Source organism: Balaenoptera physalus, assembly GCF_965194825.1.
Source record: "Balaenoptera physalus genome assembly, chromosome: 17".
Lineage (NCBI taxonomy): Eukaryota > Metazoa > Chordata > Mammalia > Artiodactyla > Balaenopteridae > Balaenoptera > Balaenoptera physalus.
The window spans coordinates 71,709,577-71,732,324 of record NC_138895.1 but is presented as its reverse complement, the minus strand read 5'-3'; the positions used below and the strand labels follow the sequence as shown (position 1 = coordinate 71,732,324).

General features: G+C 35.7%; 1 long non-coding RNA gene across 1 annotated transcript; it reads right to left on the bottom strand.

Moving 5' to 3' along the window:
* Positions 1-851: 851 nt before the first annotated feature.
* Positions 852-22,201, bottom strand: LOC309647121. The gene is made up of 2 exons (XR_014255823.1): positions 12,003-22,201; positions 852-11,659 (listed from the first exon to the last, which is right to left on the bottom strand). It is a non-coding gene; the product is annotated as an uncharacterized lncRNA (long non-coding RNA).
* Between the last annotated feature and the right edge of the window lie 547 nt (positions 22,202-22,748).

Here is a 22,748-nt window from a genome sequence, read left to right as displayed (position 1 = left end):
AAGGAATCATCAAATGTGTCATATCAGTCATTGTAATATTCTTATAATGCTCTTCTTTGTACCATTGTTCCCTTCAAAGAAGCAGTGACAATTCCTTAAAAAATAAATTCATGAAACACCTTCTGTGTGCAAGGAACTTTGTTCCTTGTTAATGGGAACACAAGATAAAAGCAGATATGATTCCTACCCTCAAAATGGTGTAAATAACAGTTTAAGATAACAATGGAAAACATCTGTCAGGGCAATATGGGAGTTATTATCAAATGAAAGCACAACAATAAACGCTATAAAAAGTCTAAGAATTGAGTGACTCTAGCATTCCTGGTTGTTCAGGAGTGTTCTTTGAAAAGAAGGTGAAAGTTTTCTTAGGAAGCAAAAGGCAAGACATTTCCTTTGTTACTATTATGATTTTTATTTGATAGGTTTAGTCTTAAAAGAATTTGTTACACAAATTATTGTTATTTGGGAGTTTTTTGACTTTAAAAGGCTTGCCCCATTGTTAAGCTAGTGTGTAACCTTGGACAAATCATCGAACTTCAAGTTGTTTATATATAAAAAGGCAACAATAATACCAACTTTTAAAGGTTGTTGTGAGACTACTTTAAATAAAATAATATCTGAAAAGCTCTTTGCACAGTGATTGACACAGTGTAAATGCTTAGCTGCCTCTTAGGTTGATTATGTGGCCTTGATTTTCCACTTATGGTCTTAATCACCAAGTTTTTCTTAAGAGGACCAAAAATGTGAACAATTTTAATCAGCAATTCCTTTTATTGTGGTTTTTTTTTTTTACCATTTTTTAACACAATATTGTGTTAGTTTCAGGTGCACGGCTGACTCAGTTATATGTATATATATACTTTTTCAGATTCTTTTCCTTTATAGGTTATTACAAGATATTGAGTATAGTTCCCTGTACTATACAGTAGGTCCTTGTTGTTTATCTATTTTATGTATAGTAGTATGTATCTGTTAATCCCAACCTCCTAATTTATCTCTCCCCTCCCATCCCCTGCTATTCCCTTTGGTAACCATAAGCTTGTTTTCTATGTTTGTCAGTCTATTTCTGTTTTGTACATAAGTTCGTTTATATCATTTTTTAGATTCCACATGTAAGTGGTATCCTATGATATTTGTCTCTCTCTGTCTGACTTCACTTAATGTGATAATCTCTAGGTCCATCCATGTTACTACAAATGGCATTATTTCATTCTTTTTTATTACTGAGTAGTATTCCATTGTATATATACACCACATCTTCTTTATCCATTCATCTGTCAGTGGACACTTCCATGTCTTGGCTATTGTAAATATCAACTATACATTCAGCTAGACAAGGATAACTACAGTAGATGTAACTATTGTTCCCCTAAATATTTGGGTATGACTGTGTGAGTCAAAGTGATGTGTGGCACTTCCATGTGGAAACATCCAATTTCTGATACTTGAACCTCCAGCCCACCCCTCTCAGCTGAAGTGACTGTGAAAGTATTGCTCGATATGGAGATCCACTGCTAAACCATAACATGAAAAGCTGCTTCCCTGGAAAGAGGCCCAAACCTGTAACAGACTTTGGACAAGTAAGAAATCAGCCTTTGTTGTTTTAATTAAGACACTGAGATTACAATAATAAACCTCAAAAAAATGTTATGGTAGCTTCACATTAGTAATGTTTTCAGATGAGATTAAAAAATTAATATAATATTATTAATAAGGGACTTTGTGCTCAAGCTAAATAAAAAGGAAATATCTGGGTACTATCTGGAGATGCTAATACATTGCTTTCCCAAGCTTGAAAATACCTGACTAAGATCTCAAATAGTGAACATCGATCATCTGAATTCTATAATGAAATGCAAGCTCCCTCTCTGACTTCAAAATTTGGATTGTGATACCCCATTCTTGCCAACAAAACCATCTGGCTTGGTAAAATTAATTCTTGGGTAAGAAACTCATAGAGTTTCCGAGATAAACTTCTTGGAAACTTTTGGCAACCAGGAAGTATCCTTGGCCAGAACTCAGAGATCTGAAAAACTGCTTTAACAAACAGTGTAGCTTTCAATGTCAATGCCATGGATTAGCTTTGGAGCTTAGTCAGATCACTTTTCACTTGTCTGGGCTTTAATTTCCTAGCCATATGATGAAAGTGTCAGATTAATGATATCTAAGGTCTGTTTTAACAACTTATTAATGTGCAACCTGTAGTTTCAAATGAGAAAATAAAATATAAATTTCTATCCCATAAGCTAGAACTTGTTTTTCTGGGGAAGTAAAGCCCATGATGAAATCTGAAAATATTTGTTAATGTAGACAATAACCAATCACAAAAAAAGTGGTATGAATTACCATTATTGCATAACAAGTAAAAGTGTGAAAAAATCCCTCAGATTATGATCATCTTGAGGGCAAATACTACTCCTTCCTAATCTTAGTATATCTGTGTAACACGATGTCTGATTTACATAGTAGGTGCTCAGAAAATTATTTATGGAGTTGATCAATAGGTTTATAAATCTGCGGTTGGTTAAATGGAATGGATGGATATTGAAGATTTTTCCTTGACATTTTTTTGTCCTATGTGTGTGTAATTTACTGTATAAAATACTCTTTGTGAGAAAAAAAAGAAACATTGCATAAGTTTTAAAATGCTTGAATAGATGGTATGCAAAGTAGAAAGAAGTAGGAGTCAAAAGTCTTTAGTTGCTGAGCTGGTGTGTCATCATTAACTAGTGGTGTAACTTTGGGGAAACCACTTCACCAGCTGAACCTCAACTTTCTCATCTATAAAATGGCTATTAGAAATTTATCATGTCTCCTAAGTAAGAATTGCTGTGAAAATAAAATGGGATGAGGTATAAAGAGGCTTTGAAAAATGAAAATATATGTCATTATGATTGGTAATCAGCCAATGAGGAGCAGCTTGTATTTCTGAGAATAAAGATTCTCAGAGGCAAGCACTTTTTGCGGGAGCTGGAAATCTTCCTTTGGTTCTTGCAGTACCTTGAAACCTGCTTTTTATTGGGAGTCCTAGGCTCTCTGTTCTTCCTTTAGCAAAATTGCCTTTCAGAATATCCCTGTCCTCAAAGCAAACACTGGTGTTATTTTCAACTAATAGCATTTTTTTTCCTATCTTGAAATTCTTTCATCAGATTTCCCTTCCCTTTCCAAACTCTAGATGTCAGTGTTCTCAGGTCCAACCTATGGGCTTTTTCTCTCTCTATATTCACCCTCTTTCAATGTGCTCTCATCCAGACCTATTACTTCAGTGAGCCCATCACTCCCAAATTTAGGTCTATCTTTTACCTTGCCCTGAAATCTAGACTCTTGTTTCCACCTGCTTGATCAACATTTCCAGTTATATATCTGATAGACATCTCAAACTCAACAAGCTCTCAACCCCATCTGCCACTCCCATATTTTTCTCATCTCTGCAGAAGGAATCAAGTACCCAATAGCTAAGGTCTGAAAGTTTGGAGTCATCTTTGATTTTTATTTTTCTCTCACATTCTACATCCAATACAACCATTAAAATTTTGTCTAATTGCTCATCTGCTCTTGCCACTTAATTGGTCTTCTGTTTATGCTCTTACTCTATCACCAGAATATTTTTCACACAATGGACAGATTAACCTTTTAAATATGTGAGCCAGATCAAAGCATGACATTGTTCAGCATCCTTCAAATAATTTTCCATCAGACTTAGGACAAAATCTAAAATCCTGGAGGTAAACTTAAGCTCCTTCACCGTTGCCACCTTGCTCACTGCACTCAAGCCTCAAAGGCCTTCTGGCCACCTGGTCGGTGTTTGAACGCACCAAGTCTCCTCTCATTTGCGGATTTTGCACATACTGTTCCTTCTGTCTGGAATGCTACTTCTCCAGCATCACAGTTCAGATCCTCACTCTTTTCAGGAGCTTCTCAAAAAGTCATCACTTTGGAGAATCCTTCCGCGACTATCGTCTTTGAAATGCCTCTCCTTGTTATCTTTATCTCCTTAGCCTGCTCTCTTTTCCTCCACTGCACCATCGCTATTGATTTTTCTTCATATTTATTTTTTCAGATAGTTTTTTCTCAAATATCTATAATATGTAGATTTGTTTTTGTATAAAGAAATAAATATAAGCTTTAATAAATCAAAATAACTGAGAGATCCAAGCTACCTACTCTGAGGCCCTTTTGCAGAGAGGCAAAACTCGGAGAATAAGCAAGAAGAATAAGACACACGGGCTTATAATTACCTCTTATTTAATTAGAAAAACTGAGAGAAGGTAAAGGAGCTTAGAATTTCAGAAATGGAAGAGCCCTAGTTAATGTGTATTGGGGGGAGGCAATCTTTACATTTTACAGAGTAGAAGTCTTAGGGGTGGCAGAGAGGAAGTCTTACAAATGTCATTCAGTAAATGCAAAACAGTATGTTGTGGGTGGGAGGTGTCACTTGACACTCCATCACACTTTTTTGGCTACACAGTTGAGTATTCGTTACCACCGATGGTTTGAACAACAATGGAAGGTCACTGCTGTCTGGAAGGAAGAGAAAAGAAAGGTGTCAGTATAAGAATACTTTTCAGCTAGGATTGAATTATGCTTTATGGCTAATTCTCAAAACCAATGTTTAGAATATCTCAAAATACCATCCAAATTCTGAGATTGCTGCTGCTTCACAGTTTGACTAAACTCTATAAAATGAATGACACCATTCTAGAAATGTCAAAAAGTGGAAACAAACCTAGACTTGATTTTATTCATAATTTCCTTTCTGCCTGAAATCCTTGCTCAGTTTAATTTGAAATGGCAACAACAAAAAAGTCATTGATCACGTCAGGTTTTCTAAGCAATATTTTGAGTTTGAATTATAATAAAATATTTCTCTAATCTTCTGAGAGATGGCCACTGCATCTGCTAAATACTACATAAAACAATGTTATTAAAATTTAACGTTTTTAATTTAACTGGTATTGCCATTAACACTCATATTTCTTATAGTAATATGATTCTTCCAATTCCATTAGGCCTTTTGTGCATAGCCATGTTTATCCTGCTCTTCTATTATTTATATGTTTAATTTGTGATTGGGTTACTTCATATATTTCAATTGCATTATAATGCAATGTGGTGATATAAAATTCTAGTCAATTGTAGTTCCTCAATCAGTAGGATTCCATTTCTTTTATTAGCGCTTGTAGTAAAGGGTCTGACTCCATTGTGATGTTTGACTGCTGACAGCTTTTAAGATCTACTTCTCCTTCTTTTCCTCCTGCCCCGCATCTGGTCAAACTGATAAGAAAGCCCAGTTCTCCCTCCTTTGGCATGAATGGAAAATTCATACCACACAAGCCCTGTCCTATGCATGGAAAGCCCCCGCCCCTACCTACCCCCCACATCCAGTATCATAAACACCCTAGCCAGCCTCCTTTCCATACTATCTCAAGCCCTTTTGGGACAAGCTTGGGGAGTCTATCCTGCTGTACCCAGAAAGACTCATTAGGTGAGTCACAAACCTTTTCCTACCCACGAGGAGCGTACATGATGTCATCATTCTCAACATGTGAACCAAATTTTGGGCCAGGGTCCTCCATCACTATGCAGTGTGGATACAACACTTGGCATTCTATAGGTTACTTAATCATTATGTAGAGAACTTACATAAAGTATAGAGGAAAAGATCTCAATTGGTCTACATCATTTTATTGAAAAAACAACACTATGCATCTTGTTAGATTTAAACTGGGTACAGCAACATTTTCAATTTATTTGCAATTACAAGCAAAGAAATAAGGTAAATCAGGTGAGCTAAGTTTTCTTTTCCCTGAATAAAAGGAGAGCTGAGATGATTAATAGCAATAAGTACATTAGCACAGTAGTTTAAAGCTTAAATGAGCAAATTCTAATAAACGTACACACACATTCTATAGAATAAGAAATGGTGCTTATTAAATAAGATTATATTTCTGGTAGACTAAAATCAACTTTGTATTTAATATTTAGTGAATGTACTCAAGAAGGACTTCGTGCTGAGTAGCCTGAGGTGGAATATGACCATCTCAGGAAGATGCTTGTCCCTTCCAAGTAAATAAAACCAAGGACAAATTTTCTCCACTTTTTAAAGTACTTGACATAATAGAATTATTTTCTGCCAAGATTTTATGACATCACTTAAACCTATAATTTATATTCCCAAAATAATTTTTGTAAAATTACATGGTTGAATTGTTTATTTACTGATTTTTTTTTTTTAATTCTGTATCAGAATTGAGTTGGCAATAGTTTTTGGACATAACACATTATGACATGTCTGTGCAAGACCTTTTGTTCCTTATTATATGTTATTGCTTCTCTCCATATTAGGCTTGACAGATAAAATACAGGATGCCCACTTAAATTCAAATTTCAGATAAAAAAATTTTTTTAGTACACGTATTTAGTTTAAGTGTGTCTCATGCAATATTTGGGACTAAAACAAAAGAATCTACTACTGCTGCTTTTCTATGTATGTCCCCTCAGGCTGAAATTCCTAAGGATGGGAAGGTCTTTTTAATCCAATATTACTTGGGTATTACTAAGTATTATTTATCTTTTATCTGAAATTCAAATGTAACCAGATGCCCTGTAATTTTATTTGCTAAATCTGGCAACCCTACTGCCTACCCCCCAAACTCAATTCACACTTTTATAAACAGAGTCTTGTATATTTAATATGTATCTTTCCCATCTATGTTTATATATATATAATACATATGTAATATATATTCATAAAGTATTGTATATGCAAGTGTATGTTTAAAATTTAAGTAAATGTTATTGGGCTTTAAATCACATTCTGTCTTCCTTTTAAGTATCATTACTTTAGTACTTTCTCCATGTAGATATAGCTCATTTGTGGCCAATACACAGTATCCCACCTAGCCATGGACTATAATTCACTGAAGTTTTCCCCCAAGGATAACACCTAGGATATTTCACTTCTTTGCAAAAAAACCAATGCTGAAATTATATTCTTGTTGCATGTGCCCCTCTGTTCTTGTGTGGAATTTCTCCAAGGTGTATATTTATACTCAGGAGTGCAGTCCTGCATGGGGTATATATTTGTTATTCATTTTAATATGAACTTTCCGATGGTTCTCCTAACAGCTACTTCAGTTTACACTCTCAAAATAAGAGCGTGAGATTTTCTTTCTCTTCATCTTCTCCAACATCTTATATTATTAAACTTTCTTTTTTGTCATAATAATGAGTATAAAGTATCTATGTATTCTCTTAATTTTCACTTCTCTGATTACTAATGAGATTGAGAATCTCTTCATTGTTTTTTTCTAATAGATTATGTTTTCCTGCTTCTTTGTATATTGAGTAATTCTGGATTCTATCCTTTACATTTTGAATGTTATATTATAGGCGGTCTTTGGGATCAAAGGCCCTTACTCCTCAAAAGAGTGTTGTATTCATTTGCTTGTTACTTGGTTTAACAAATTCTCCTACAGAATGCATTAGCTCAGATCTCTGTGCAATTGAAGGCATTTTTATATGTTTACTTTGCTGGGTTCTTTGCTGTCTGTCCTATAAACGTGTAATTCAGCAATCAGGCAGAGATTGGACAAAGTTACAAGTACAACGTGACTGCAGTTCCCCTTACCTGTCCCTTTTCTTTTGGATAAGTCCCTCACTTTGGGGCAATAAAGATCACCACCCCAGCTTCTTTATTCCTTGTGCAAGAAAGATGACATGTTTTTATCAGAGCTTCAGGCTCCTCCACATGGAATGACCAGAGCTGACCCTCAGGCCACAACTGCTAAGGTGAGGATCTCACCCAGTCCCATCTCTTCTTCCAGATTTCAGCTCGTCCCTAAAGTTTACCTTCAGTAGTTGCTTTTAATTTTTTTATTATTTATTTATTTATTTATTTATTTATTTATTTATTTTTTTGCCAATGGTAATGGATATGTAAGGAGTTGCTTTTTAAATTTTGCTCAGAGTCCATAATTGTTATCTGTAGGTGGATGATCTACCTTGAAGTTGCTGTGCCATACATAAAAGCAGAACTCCTCATCTATTATGTTTTGTATTTCAACAATTGTATCTTTCACTTCTAGAATTCCATGTTGTTCCTTAAAAAAAAATTCTGGTTACTATTTATAGCCTCTTGTTTCTCATATATTTTGTATTATAACTTTCTATTTCTTTTATTCTTTATATGATAATTCTAGTATCTGATCTCTTTGGGTGTGTAACTCTTCTGTTTTCAATTTCTATTGCCTCTTCTCCCGGAAATGTGTGTTTTATAAATATTTTTTTCATTTTAAGTTGATAATTAGCTCAATTTATTCCGTGGAGACCCTAAGGGACATAGATTAGGCATGGTTTTCTCAAGATAAGATTTTAATTCATTTCTACTGCATGTTCCAAACGTTACCAACATGAAACAACGTTCATTCATGTATGTATGTACTTACATATAGATGTATGTATGTATGTACGTATGTATGTTGGCCTAGTGATTATCTTATTGAGAAGATGGTTAAGGCCAGCTTCACAATATGTGACCTATGCAGTGACACCAGGCCCCACACTGGGAAGACCATCATACTTGACTTAATGCTCTGTTGTCATCATCTTGAAGTTTGTAATAATTTTTAAGCAAAGAATCTCACATTTTAATTTTGCATTGGGCCTCACTGCGACTGGTCCTGAGGATAATATACATAAGTTGTGTGTGACAACATAACCTATAGCCATAAATTCTAAAGAAATACTATTGTTTTTTGTTAAAGGTATTTCCATGGTACAGAGGAAGAAATAAATAAGCTCTTTCATTGCTTCAATTTCTAAGTAGTTAGATGTCCCCGTGCCCACACTTTTATGGAAGTTGTACTTCTTTGAGTGTCCAGGAACACTAGGTCTCTCCATTTCTGTACCCTCACTTTAGCAGAAAATGTTAGTGATGTGCACAGATTCCCTCAAATCCATTTTAACCTAAAGACCTTCATCAGAGGACCTCCTTTGAACTACCAGAGCCATTGTATTGAGTCTGCCCACAGAACTAGAAGTTACTAAGAGTTTATCCCCCCAACTTCCCCCTACATGCCCTTAGCTAATTACAGATAGGTGCAAGACTTTGAAAACCCAGTTTTCTTTTCCTTGGATCAGGATAAATTATTTATTATAATATTATTTTTATGATAATAATAACATCTCAATATTACAATAAAATTAATATATTATAACAAAAAGTTATATATTATATTAACTTATACAAATAATAATATATAATAACTAAATAATAAAATTAGAATCCCTCTGTGAGATCAGGTTGAAGCTACCTTAATAGGACTTTGCCTCAGATTATACCTTTGCTTGGCTTCCTCCTCTTTCCTCTTTTATTTTCTCCACTCTTTACTGGTTTCTTCTAGCAGTACTTCCTTAATTTCCTGCACAAGAATCCTTATTTGGGCGTCAGCTTCTAAGGAACTCACTGACCTGGCATAGCCCTGAAGACTTGTCTCCTATCCTTTCAAGACAGAATAATACCCCAAATTCTGAGTTCCAAATACTGGCTTAGATCCTAGGGAAACATGGGTTTGCAAGTTCTCTTGTAGGTTTCTCTGTAATTTCAGACCTCTCTTTATTATTCCTGGCCTTTGGGGATTTCCCATACTATCCTGTGCACTCAGAAATGTATTTAAAATAAATTTGTTATGAATTATCTAGAATGTGTGTATTTTAAGGCAGCTAAGATATTTACCTGGACTTCCATAGTACTGGACATACAAGACTTTTTGCTCTTTATTGCTAGATTTTATGTTGAATGCTTAGCTCATGTTTTTGGTCTTTCTATTTTCCCTATCTATGGATTTAAAAAAAATACATACATCCCACACATTTTGTTTTGCATTGTTTCATTGTCATTTAGCTCTAAGTATTTTGTCACTTACTGTTTATCTTCTCTAATACAGGGGTTTTCCATAAGTGCTTTATTGATTTAAAGACATAAGTGATTTAAAATTTTATCCTTTTGGACATTCATTTCTAACTTTATATGTTTTGTGTATGTATAGGAGAAACTGTATGGTAGAATGTTAATTCTTTAGAATAGTTTAAAGATACATTTGTGGTCTAGCAAGTGACAGATTTTTGTGACTGTTCCAAATGGTGCAGAAAATTCTCTATGTATCTCTGGATTATCCTCATTCATCAACTCAGACAAATCTATGGTCTTGTTTGTTTTTTCTGCTCTTTTTATCAGTTTCTGAGAGTGATATGTTAAAATGTCCAATTACAAGATTAACCACTACATTAATCTGTCACTTGTTGCTTTAATATATTTTGAACTTATATGCAGTTACATGCATATATTTCCTGATTGTTCTATCTTCTAGATCGATCACTGTTTTTCACAGTAAGCAGCACTCCTCTTTGCCACTGATTATGCTGCTGTCATAAAATCTATCTTGTGCTGTGCTAATATTGCTACTCTATATTTCTTCTGGTTTACATTTGCCTCACATTTTTTACAGTAACTTCATTTTTCACTCTTATATGTCCATTAAGAATGTTTCTTACAGAAATCAGTGATGAAAATTAGTTTATTATATATTTGTTGTTGCTGTTTTTGTTATAACATAATACAATCTGAGTATTCTCTTTGACCAATGAGTTTAACCAGTTTTAATTTATTAAAATTTACTTTATATTAAATGTACAGTATATAATAAATATGTGTATACGTAAATATTATGATTTAATTTTGCCCCTTAATCTTATGCCTTCTAATTACTAAGCTCTTTTTGCTTATAGTTTTACTTCTTTCTACCTTGAATTAGAGAGATTGAATCCTGATTTAGTACCATCCACACTTAAATTTACTTTTCCCTCTCCATGCTCAAAGTTTAGCAGTATATGTATTTCTTGCAGAGCAGCTCTTATCTCCCACCATCACTCTTAAATTTTGAAGTTATTACAAATATTTTTATAAGTAATTCGTTATTTAGGATATATCTTATTAAAATCTTAATTTATTTATATTTCTTATACTTTATTATTAACTCCCAGATTCATGCTTTGTCTTGCTGGGGTATAACCTTCAACAGCTCTTTCAAAGAGGCTTAATGTGGTAAAATTTCTGAGAAACTTTGTATGCATAGGAATATTATTATTGCATCCTCATTTTTAGATGATTACTTAGTTGAATGTAAAATTCTAAGTCCCAAGTTCTTTCTTCCAGTACTCTGATGATATTACACCACTGACTATTGCTGAAGCATTGAGTTGAAAAGTCAGGTATCGTTCAGGAAATTAATTTCTCTTGGCTTTCAAATGCTGCATTTGTAAAAGTACAAGGCTGTAATAGATCATGTGTAAAGAGGTTTGCATTAGTTAGAAATATTCCTGGCTGCAAGGGGGGATAGTATTAAGAACGGGTTGGTAAACACAGAAAAATTTATTTGTTTCACATAAAAAGAGGTCATGGGGCAGGAAATTCAGAATTAGTTCATAACTCAGCAAACCCACAAAGAACCCATCAATCCCTTAAATCTCAAGTAAAGGAATGTCAAGTTTCCCCATATTTAAAATGAAGGGATTGCTCTAGACAGCTACTAAGATCTCTTCTAAGCACAACATTCTATTGTTCTATGAGCAATAATATCACATAATATAATCAGAGGAGCTCACAATAATAATTCTGAGTTGTTTTTTTTTTAAATTTTATTTATTTATTTTTGGCTGTGTTGGGTCTTTGGTGCTATGCGCGGGCTTTCTCTAGTTGCGGCGAGCGGGGGCTGCTTTTTGTTGCACTGTGCAGGCTTCTCATTGCGGTGGCTTCTCTTGCTGTGGAGCACGGGCTCTAGGCGCGCGGACTTCAGTAGTTGCGGCACGCGGGCTCTAGAGCGCAGGCTTCAGTAGTTGTGGCGCACGGGCTTAGTTCCTCCGCGGCATGTGGGATCTTCCCGGACCAGGGCTCAAACCCGTGTTCCCTGCATTGGCAGGCGGATTCTTAACCACTGTGCCACCAGGGAAGTCCAATTCTGAGTTTTTAAGAAACTAACATATCAAGCAGTTTGATAGAAGTATTTAACGTAACAGTTTTTTGCCTTACAAAGGCTGACAGAGCACTCAGGCAGGTATACGTGAGGGAGAAAACCTTACAGAAATCCCTCTGTCTCACAGTCTAATTTTGAGCTTTCTTCATTTGAAATAAAATTGCTAATATACCCAGTGATAATCCAGTTCTTAGGCACTGGCCTCCATTACTAAATTCACATGATACTGACCCATAAACACTAGAATGACAACGTATTCAATTACAATAAAAATAAAATAATCAAGTGAACTATTTGCCTGTGCCTTCTGCTCATTGCATTCTCTTCCTATAGATAATTATACAAAGACAGACGTATTTATCTTCAGAATATGGCTTGATGAGCATGGGAACAGAGCAAAAATATCAAGATAAGCATTCATTCATTTGTTCATTCATTCAGATATACTGGTTCAGAGCATACCATGTGATAGAAACTTCTAAGAAATTCAAAAAAATTAAGCATTTTATTATTTAAAGAAAAAAGTACATGCAGTAAAATACACGAATATTAATTATTTGGCTCAATGAATTTTTCAGGTCTGTATCTCTGTGACAACCTTCCATATCAAGTTATAGTATTTCCAACAACTCAGAAAATTCTCTGTGGTCAATATCTCTTCCTAACTCCTTGGCCATTGTTCTGACTTCTGTAACATTAGATACATTTTGTTTGTTTTGAACTTTATAGTCATGAAATTTTTACAGTTTATATTCTTTTGTGTCTGCCTTCTTTTGATCAAAAGCAAATGTTAAGGACTCATTCAATACTGTTATGTACACCAGTAGTTTATTCCTTTTAATTTCTGAGTAATATTTCATTGTATGAATATACTACAATTTATTTATTATCCTGTCCATAGACACTTAGTCTGTTTCCATTTTTTAATATAATGAATAAAGCTGCTATGAATCTTCCTGTGAAATATTTTATGGACATATACACTTATTTCTCTTTGGTATATACGTGTGAGTGAAATTTCTTGGTCACAGAGTATGTGTACTTTAATATTTTTACAAACTTTAAAAAGTTTTCCAAAGTGATTTTGCCATTTTAAATTCCCACAAGCATTGCATAAGAGTTCTAGTTTCTCCATATCATCACCAACACTTTATATTTCTCCAATAAAGGTTTAACTCACCAGGTTTGGGTTGCTCAAACCCGGCGCATGCCAACAATCAACTCCTCCTTGACCAGCTCCTGAAAGTAACCTTGAATCCTCAGAATGTCTTGCCTGATAAAAGTGACTTTGTATACCAGACCAAGCATTCCTTCTAACAATGTGATTTATGATGGGAAACATGGACCTCTGAGGGGCTGGAGACCAAGTAATAAGGTCAGCTACATGGCACTCCATGCCTATGTGACAAAACTCCAATAAAATCCCTGGATACCAAGGCTTGGTTGACAATATTCCATATGTTTTGTCACACATCATTGCTGGGAGAATTATTTACCCTCTCTGAGTCCTTCTAGTAAATCACTGAACTTCAGGGTGCTCTTAGCAACCTATGACACAATATTGTTGGTGTTAAAACTTAGCCATTCTGGTGGTTTGGGGGAGATATCTCATCATTTGCATCTCTGAAGACTAATGATGTTGTACCTTTCCATATGCTTATAGGCCATTTTGATATTTTCTTTTGTGAGGTTCCTGTTTAAATTATTTACCATTTTTTAAAAGTTGGGTGTTCATCTTTTTCCTTTTTGATTTATCAAAGTTCTCTGAACATTCTACATATGAGTTCATCAGATATATTTTATTTCAAATAGCTTTTCCCAGGCTGTGGCTTGTATTTTTACATTTTAGTGGTAATGTTTTGAGAAGTTTTTAATTTGATAAAGTCCAATTTAACAGAATGATAAATAAATTCTCCTCTATTTTCTTTAAAAAGTTTGATTGCTTTAGCGTTCACATTTAAGTCTGTATCTTAAGTTAATTTTTTCTTATGCTGTGAGAAAGGGGTTAAGCTTCATTTTTAAAATATGAATAGCCAGTTGCTTCAGGAGCATTTAGTGGAAAGACTGCTATTTTCCCCAATGAATTTCTTAGGCACTGTGTTGAAATCAGTTGATCGTATACGTGATTATTTACTCTTGGGCTTCCCTTTTTTTCCCCACAGATTTATCTTTACGTCAATACCAGACAATCTTGATTTCGGGTAGAATTATAGTAAATCCTGAAATCTGACAGTTTAGGTATCCCAACCTTGATATTGTCAGGTGGTATAAGTTTTCCAACTTTGTTCTTTGTTTTCAAGATTTTTTAGGTTATACACATGCCCATAGCAATCTTAGAAGTAGCTTTCCATATCTTTCTTTTTTTTTTTTAATTTTGTGATATCAACTGGGATTACATTCAATCTATAAGCTGATAGAGAACCGCCAACTTAAAAACTATCTAGTCTTTCAACCCATAAACGTGGTGTATTTCCAATTAATTAGGTATTACAGGAGCATTTTGGGGGGCATTTTTTTTTTTTTAGTGTAGAGGTTTTATACATCTTTAATTAAATTTATTATAAATATTTAAGATGAGTATTTTTACATATTTTATTGTATTTTCCAAAAGTTTTTTGTTAGAATATAGAAGTATGACTGATTTTTGTATATAGATTTTATATGCAATAATTTTGGCAAAATAAATGATTAGTTTTGGTAATTTGCAAATTCCCTTACATATTGTATGTATGCAATCATATTATCTGTGAATAAAAATGGACTTACATCTTTCTTTCCAATCTTTATATCTTTTGTTTCTTTTTCTTGTCTTACTATACTTGTTAGAACCTCCAAATTACTCCTGCATTTAAGTTGTGAGAGTGGACATCCTTGCCTTGCTTCCAATCTTAGCAAGAAGACATTCAGTCTTTCACCATTAAGTATGACAATACCTATAAAACTATATAAACTCCTAATCAGATTGAAGAAGTTCTCTTTTATTTTTAGTTTGCTGGAAGGATTTTTTTTGTTTATCATGAAGGAGTGTGTAATGTTGTTATCTTTCTTCCTCTCTAGATTTTACTCTTCAACCATTTTCAAGGGTTTTGGCCAAGAGTATAAATAAAAAGATATAAGATACATAAGAACAGGAATATGTGTCCTTTTTCCCAGTAATATATACTAAAACTCTAGGATTGTTTCTAAAATGTAGTAGACATTCGATATAAATATTTATTGAATAAATAAATTATGCCAAATTTACCAAATGTTGTACCACTATAGTATTTCCCAGTAAAGTTGAATTATTAAAGATAGTAGGGACTTGAGGCAAAGGTCTGGCTAACCTTTCCTTTCTCTCTAAATTGAAGAAATCTGAACTGGAACAACAGGGTCTGCCTGGTTTAGTTACAGGCTTAAATGCAGAAAGCAGAGGCAGGTTTATTACATGGAATCAAGACCCAGAAAAGACAGTCCACTATGCTTGAGAGAGGGAGGGAGAGAGGGAAAAAGAGATGCAGAGACAGAGAGAGACATAGGGACAGAGAGACAGAAGGAGATGTTTTTGAGACCCCACTGACACCATGTATAAATCAGAATAGCCATTCATCCTTCTTGGGAGAAGAGCAATTAAACGGTGGGCAAGAAGAACAGGAATCTCTTTTTGTAAGTCAGGAGGAAGGCAAAGCATTGGCAGAGGAGAGCCTGTACAATATCTTTATTTTGATAGTCAATAGGCATATCAAACTGTATGCGTCCATAACAGGAATGACTATTTTCTCCCTCATCGCTCACCCTAAAACTCCCTTCTGCTTCTTGGTTAATGACTGAATTAGTCTGCTCAAGTTTCCATAGCAATATACCAGAGACTGGGTTACTTAAACAGCAGAAATTTATTTCTCACAGTTCTGGTGACAGGGAAGTCCAAGATCAAGGTGCCAGCTGATTTGATTTCTGGTGAGGGTCTTCTTCCTGGCTTGTAGACAGCAACATTCTTGCTGCGTCCACATGTGGCAGAAAAATATGGAGCTCTGGAGTCTTTTACTTTTTTAAAAGGACACCAGTTCTATGGGATCAGGGCTCTACCCCTATGACCTCATTTGTTTAACCTTGACCCCCTCCTTAAAGGCTCTATCTCCAATGCAGTCACTTAGGGGTTAGGTTAGGGCTCAAAATATGAATTTCAGGAAGACACAATTCTGTATGTGACAATGACATTTTCATTATTTCTAGTTGCTCAAGAAAAATACTTTAGAATATCCTTGACTTTTGTTTCTTTCTTTCACGATTTACATGCATTTTATCAGCAAGTCCTGCTGGCTTAACCCTTAAGATATTTCCAGAGTTTGCAACCCTCTCATTACCAATGCCTACTACTCCAGCTGCCATAATTCTCTACCTGAGAATAGCCCCCTGGCTGGTCTCTTTGCCTCTGCTCTTGCCCCTCTTTCTGCTGCTTCTTCATAGCACAGCCGCTGGGAGTAACCGTTTTCAAATATAAGTGGGATTATAACGTTCTTCTCCTCAACGCTCTCCAATGACTTCCCATCTCACTTGAAGTAAAAGTCAAGTCCTTACAATGAGCTCTATCACTTGTAACAATTCGGCCACCTGTGCTTCTCAGATCTCCTACCAACCTTGCCCTTGGCCATTAGCTCCAGCCACACTGGCCTCCTCATTGCTCTTCCTGAACATGCCAACAAACCTCCCACCTCAAGGGTCTTTGATTTTTCTGTGCCATCTTCCAGAAACACCTTTTACTAGCGCTCCCTGGGGAGCACACTCTCAGGGATATCCCCTGATACCCCTAAATAAAAAGACTAACTCCCAGCATTTCCTTTTCTCCTTACCGTCTTTTTCTCTTCAGCATTGATACTATCTTGTTTATTTGTTGTCTTATCCCATAATTAGAATGCAACCTCCATAAAGTCCTGATTGCTTTTTTTGTCTTATTAATGGCTTTATCTGCACCACCTAGAATACTCGGCATGCAGTTGATGCTTCATAAATAATGAGGACTAATACATATATTAGAGAGGTAGCTGTCCACAATTCTAGTTGGCACAAATCTTGAAACAAAGAGTTATCCCACTACATTTTTAATCAGTCTCTCTTTTGTAAGAAGTGCTCAGTGGAAGGTTCATGAGGCAAAGTAAACTAGAATGGTAAATGTTCTTCTACCCAGCTCATCTAATGTTGGTTTTTTTTTTTCCCTCTTTTTTCATGATTCTTTTAGTGGAAAGTTGAGACCTGCTTCATGAGCGGCTGCTAGCCATTTGTAATTTTAATGTAGAAATTGAAAAGAAAAAAATTTAACTGAGAGGACGTACAGTTCTGGTCTGGGTCTTAGCTGTGAAAGGAATAGTAAAGATGGGAAGGGGTCACGGTCATATTTTGAGTCTGTTCTGCTAAAGAGTTAGAGAGGCAATTCAACCAATAATAAATCAAGGTAACTCTTCAAAGTGATGAGGACAGATGTCAGATTCAGCTTGTGAATGCCACTGCTCCAGGGTTCTCTGAATCCAACACAGAAGATAAATGATTTTGGTGCTACTATTGAAAAATGTGAGAGAAATGACTTGCTCATCTTTGGGGATGGCCTTAAGTGAAGGTAGAGGTTTGCATTATCTTTTAGAAAGGGAAAACCATGGACATGGTAAACTAACTAGGAAGAACTTCCGTGTTGTTTTCCTTTAATGTAAATAGCCCCAAGTTAGTGCAGTCCAGTTTCAGACTGTAGTCCAGTGTCAGTAGCTCACAAATCCCTAAAAATAGGTGCCTATGAATCTTCCCTGGAAGCTGGATTTGAGGGAAAGTGCTCAGTAGATTTAGAAGACTGACTACAATTCTTTCCATCTCCCCCTAAGAAATGTACACAGCAAAAGAGTGAGGCGATCAAAGCAAATGTCTATCACAGCCCCAGAAGAGACACTAGGAGACATGAAGAAGACAAGAGTAATATGTAACTAACGTGTTTTGATTAAACAACAACAACAAACATAGCCTACCCATCTTTTTTTTAACAAACAACTTTTTATCGAAGTATAGTTTCTCACTGTATATTTTTTTAAATTGAAGTATAGCTGGTTTACAATGTTTCAGATGTACAACAAAGTAATTCAGTTATACATATATATTATTTTTCAGATTTTTTCCATTATAAGTTATTACAAGATATTGAATATTGTTCCCTGTTCTATACAGTAGGTCCTTGTTGTTTATCTATTTTACATATAGTAGTGTGTTTATGTTAATCCCAATCTCCTAGCTTATCCCTCCCCCCACCTTTCCACTTTGGTAACCATAGTTTGTTTTCTATGTCTGTGAGCCTATTTCTGTTTTGTAATTATTTACAAAATTATTTACTTTTATTTGTATCTTTTTTTTAGATTTCACATATAAGTGATATCATATGGTACTTGTCTTTCTCTGACTGACTTCACTTAGTATGATAATCTCTGCGTCATCCATGTTGCTGCAAATGGCATTATTTCCTTCTTTTTTATGACTAATATTCCATTCTATATATGTACCACATCTTCTTTATCTATTCATCTGTTGATGGACACTTAGGTTGCTTCTATGTCTTGGCTATTGTAAATAATGCTGCTATGAACTTTGGGGTGCATGTATCTTTTCTAATTAGAGTTTTCATCTTTTCTGGATATATGCCCAGGAGTGGGATTGCTGGATCTTATGGTAATTCTACTTTTAAGGAACCTTAAAACCTTTTAAGGAGGTTTTAAGGAACCTCCATACTATTCTCCATAGTTAGCTTTCCCTGTCTTTAAAGGCATGTGACTTGCCTGATCAGGTAATCTCCCCTCTAACTATCCTGAACATGTCTCCAAGTATAGTAACAAAGTGTGGGGCAAATTTTTTTTTTTTTTTTTTTGGCTGTGTTGGGTCTTCATTGCTGTGTGCGGGCTTTCTCTAGTTGCAGTAAACAGGGGCTACTCTTCGTTGCAGTGCGTGGGCTTCTCATTGCAGTGGCTTCTTTTGTTGTGGAGCACCGGTGCTAGGCGCACGGGCTTCAGTAGTTGTGGCTCAAAGGCTCAGTAGTTGTGACGCACGGGCTTAGTTGCTCCACAGCATGTGGGATCTTCCCAGACCAGGGCTCGAACCTGTGTCCCCTGCATTGGCAGGCAGATTCTTAACCACTGCGCCCCCAGGGAAGCCCGGTGTGGCGCAAATTTTGATCGTCTGAGAATATTCCTGCATTGAAGGGTGGTATGCAGCTCTCTCCTATTGGTTTTGAAACCTATCCCAGATTGTTCTTCCTTCAAGTAGGTCCTACCATACAACCCAGTGAGCCCTGAAAGACACTTTCTCTTATTCCTCTTTGTAAATTACATCCCTGGCGCATACTAGGTACTCCAGGATATTCAAAATGTCTGTTGAGTATAGAAATTAATGAATGTGGATGTTCAAAAATGTGGATGTTCAAATACTTATTGAAAAAAAAGGAATAAATAAACTTGACATTTATTGCACATACAGTATTTGCATCCCTACTTTTCCCCACCTGCAGGCCACAGTCCACCTCTACTTCCAGAATCAGTCACTATCTGACATACCATATTTTTACTTGTTTACTTGTCCTCTATCATACTCCTAAAATACAAGCTCCATTAGCAATCAATAAATGTAGCCCATCATATTGTGCTATACAGAAAAATTATGTAATATCTCTTTTGATCAGAAATGTATTTGACAAAATTCAACACCCACTCATGTTAAAACATCACATAAAATATAAATTGATGGATACACCCTTAACATAGTATTATTTACCTCAACCCTCAAATCAACACTTTACTTAATGGAAAACAATACAGGACGTGTCATTTTTTCCACTGAAGTTAGGAAAAAGACAAGGATATCTTGTCAATAATATCTCCTGTATTATTTAACATGACATTGAAGGCATCATTATCCAATGCAATGAAACAAAACGAAGTAATTAGGAGCATAAGATTTGAAAAGTAAGAAGTAAATCAATGGTTATTTACCAGTGATATAAAATAAATCAGGAAAATTCTCCCTTCTCTTTTGTACTCTCTGCTGCTTTTGTCCAGTGCTGTCAGGATACCCACACTAAGCTTGCTTCTTTACAGCAAACCATCAAAGAGATGCCAATTTGCTGTTAAGCCCTAACTGCCTGCCTACCCAAAGTTAAATTTGCTTCCCCTAAATTGAAGGCTATCAGGCATTCCCTTGATTGCCCAATTTGACATTTAACCTTTGTGAGTACATATCTGCCAGTCAATGTAAAGAAACAAATGGTGAGAGGTAAGATTTCCAGATCTTCATTCAGAAAACTTAGTATCAGATGCATCACAATTGGTGCTCAAAGGGCTCTATATTGCTGCTGTAACAAATTACCACAAACGTAATGGCTTAAAACAACACAAATATACTATCTTACTGTTCTGGAGGGCAGAAGCATGAAGTGAGAAGCATGGAGTAGCATCAAGGTGCCAGCCAGACTGTGTTCCTGCTGGTGGCTCTGGGGGAGAACCCCGATCCTTGCCTTTGCCAGCTTCTACAGGCTGCCCACATTCCTTGCTTTGTGGCTCTTTTCTCCGTCTTCAAAGCCAGCAAGGTTAGGCAGAGTCACCCTAGTGCTGCCACCACTTTGGTTCTCTCTCGCTTCTGCCTCTCTTTTTCACTTCTAAGAACTCTTACACTGGGCCCACCTGGATAATGCAGAATAATCTCCCCATCTCAAGGTCAGTTGATCAACAATCTTAATTCTATCTGCAGCCTTAATTCCCCTTTTCGTGTAACCTAACATACTCATGGATCCCAGGGATTAGGACATGGACATCTTTGGAGGACCATTATTCGGCCTATAGCAGGGTATTAGATGACAGACCCCCAATTTTACAAATCGAGAAAATCTTGGCTGAGCATGGATTAGAATAAAAATACTCCTATCTCTCAGACCTGAATAATCTTCACAGAGCAGCCCCAATACACTTTATATACTTAAGTCCTCCCCCAATAAAAATGAATACATTGCTCCATTTACCATAGATATACAATTTAGAAAGTTTAATATACAATATAGACATTCCACATGCATGTTTTCTTTTAAATTCAAAATACAATGCCTAATAATATTTTTAGTATAGTAGGTGGCAGTGAAGATGACAGCAAAAGCAAATTACGCAATTGAGATTTTAACGAATATTTCTGCCAGTGAAACTTGAAAATCTGAGCACTGATATGAGAAGGATGTTGTTGTTCTCTTATTAAACATACACTGACCTTGCACATATCTAAAGGGACTTCCTGTCACAGCACTGAAATTTGATGTTTGATCTTCAGGTTCAAATTTGATCTGACACACTGCAATTACCCCATTTTTTAAAATTAATAAGCGTCTGGGATTCTTTTTCTTGGAAAGGTTGGCATTCAGAAATATCATTAAGAGATGCCTCTCTCTTTTTCTGGTGAGGCAGCAGGGGTGTTAGCTCTGGGAAGCACAGAAATCAGGGAAACCAAAGAGGTCAACACGTACATCAGCATGATATTCAGGGACTGCCTGACACAGAGAGTCTTCAGCGATGTGTTCTCTTCTGTTTTGACTCCAGAAGAAAAGGTGCTGTCAACCTCATTTAGAGGGTTATTCCACATTTCTACTTACTAGGTGCTCTTTTCACTCAATTTTCCTGTTTTATTATAACCCAGTGCCCTTGGTTATTATCTTTCACTTCCATTCCTACATTGCCACTTGAACTTGTCCAGGTAATTTTGATCCATGGAAAGAACGAATTAACTTCTGTATTCTCTATAAAGAGGTCCTCAGCCTCTATGGAGAAAGATGACACAGGCAGAGGAAGAAATTAAAAACTGACTCCATGGCTGAGTCAGGAACCTTAAGGTTAAGAAGGAACTCAAGAATAATTGTTCATTCCTGCTGTGGTGTTGACTGAGATTCAATACCCATGAATCCCCAGAAATCTCAGGCTCTCTTAGTTCTGGACATATCCAGGGAGGAAAACAGTTGTGGGCAGGGAGAACTGAAAAGGATGCTATTGGGCTACTAGGGAAAAATCAATTCCATGTAATTCTTCTGCAAATCATGAGGTTCTTTTCTTGGCACTGAAGCTATGGAAATCATAATATATGGCCCCTGTACTTCAAAACCTTGAACTGTAAATATGTAATAAATCAGATAATTATTTTTTAATATATTTATTTTTAAAAATTTGTAACCATGTGTGGTGATGGATGTTAAGTAGATTTATTGTGGTGATCATTTCTCAATATATACAAATATCAAATTATTATATTGCACACCTAAAACTAATATAATGTTATATGTCAGTTGTATTGCAATTTTTGTATACACAGTTGGCTCTTGAATAACACACAGGTTAGGGGCGCTGACCCTCTATGCAGTTGAAAATTTTCATATAACTTGTAGTCAGCCCTCCCTACACCTGGTTCCTCTGTATCTGAGGTTCCACATCTGCAGATACAACCAACCGCAGATCATTCAGTGGTCATAGTATTTACAACTGGAAAAAATCTGTGTGTAAGTTGACCCATGCATTTCAAACCTGTGTTGTTCAAGGGTCAATCTATTTGTAGTGTTAGGAGAAACAAAGGAAAGAAAACATTAATTCCACCATGAACAAAGGGAAGGGATGAGGAGCTGGGACACTTTTATATTTTTTTTAAAAAGTTATTTGAGGAGGGTGATTGTTTGGTTCTTCATTGTAATAC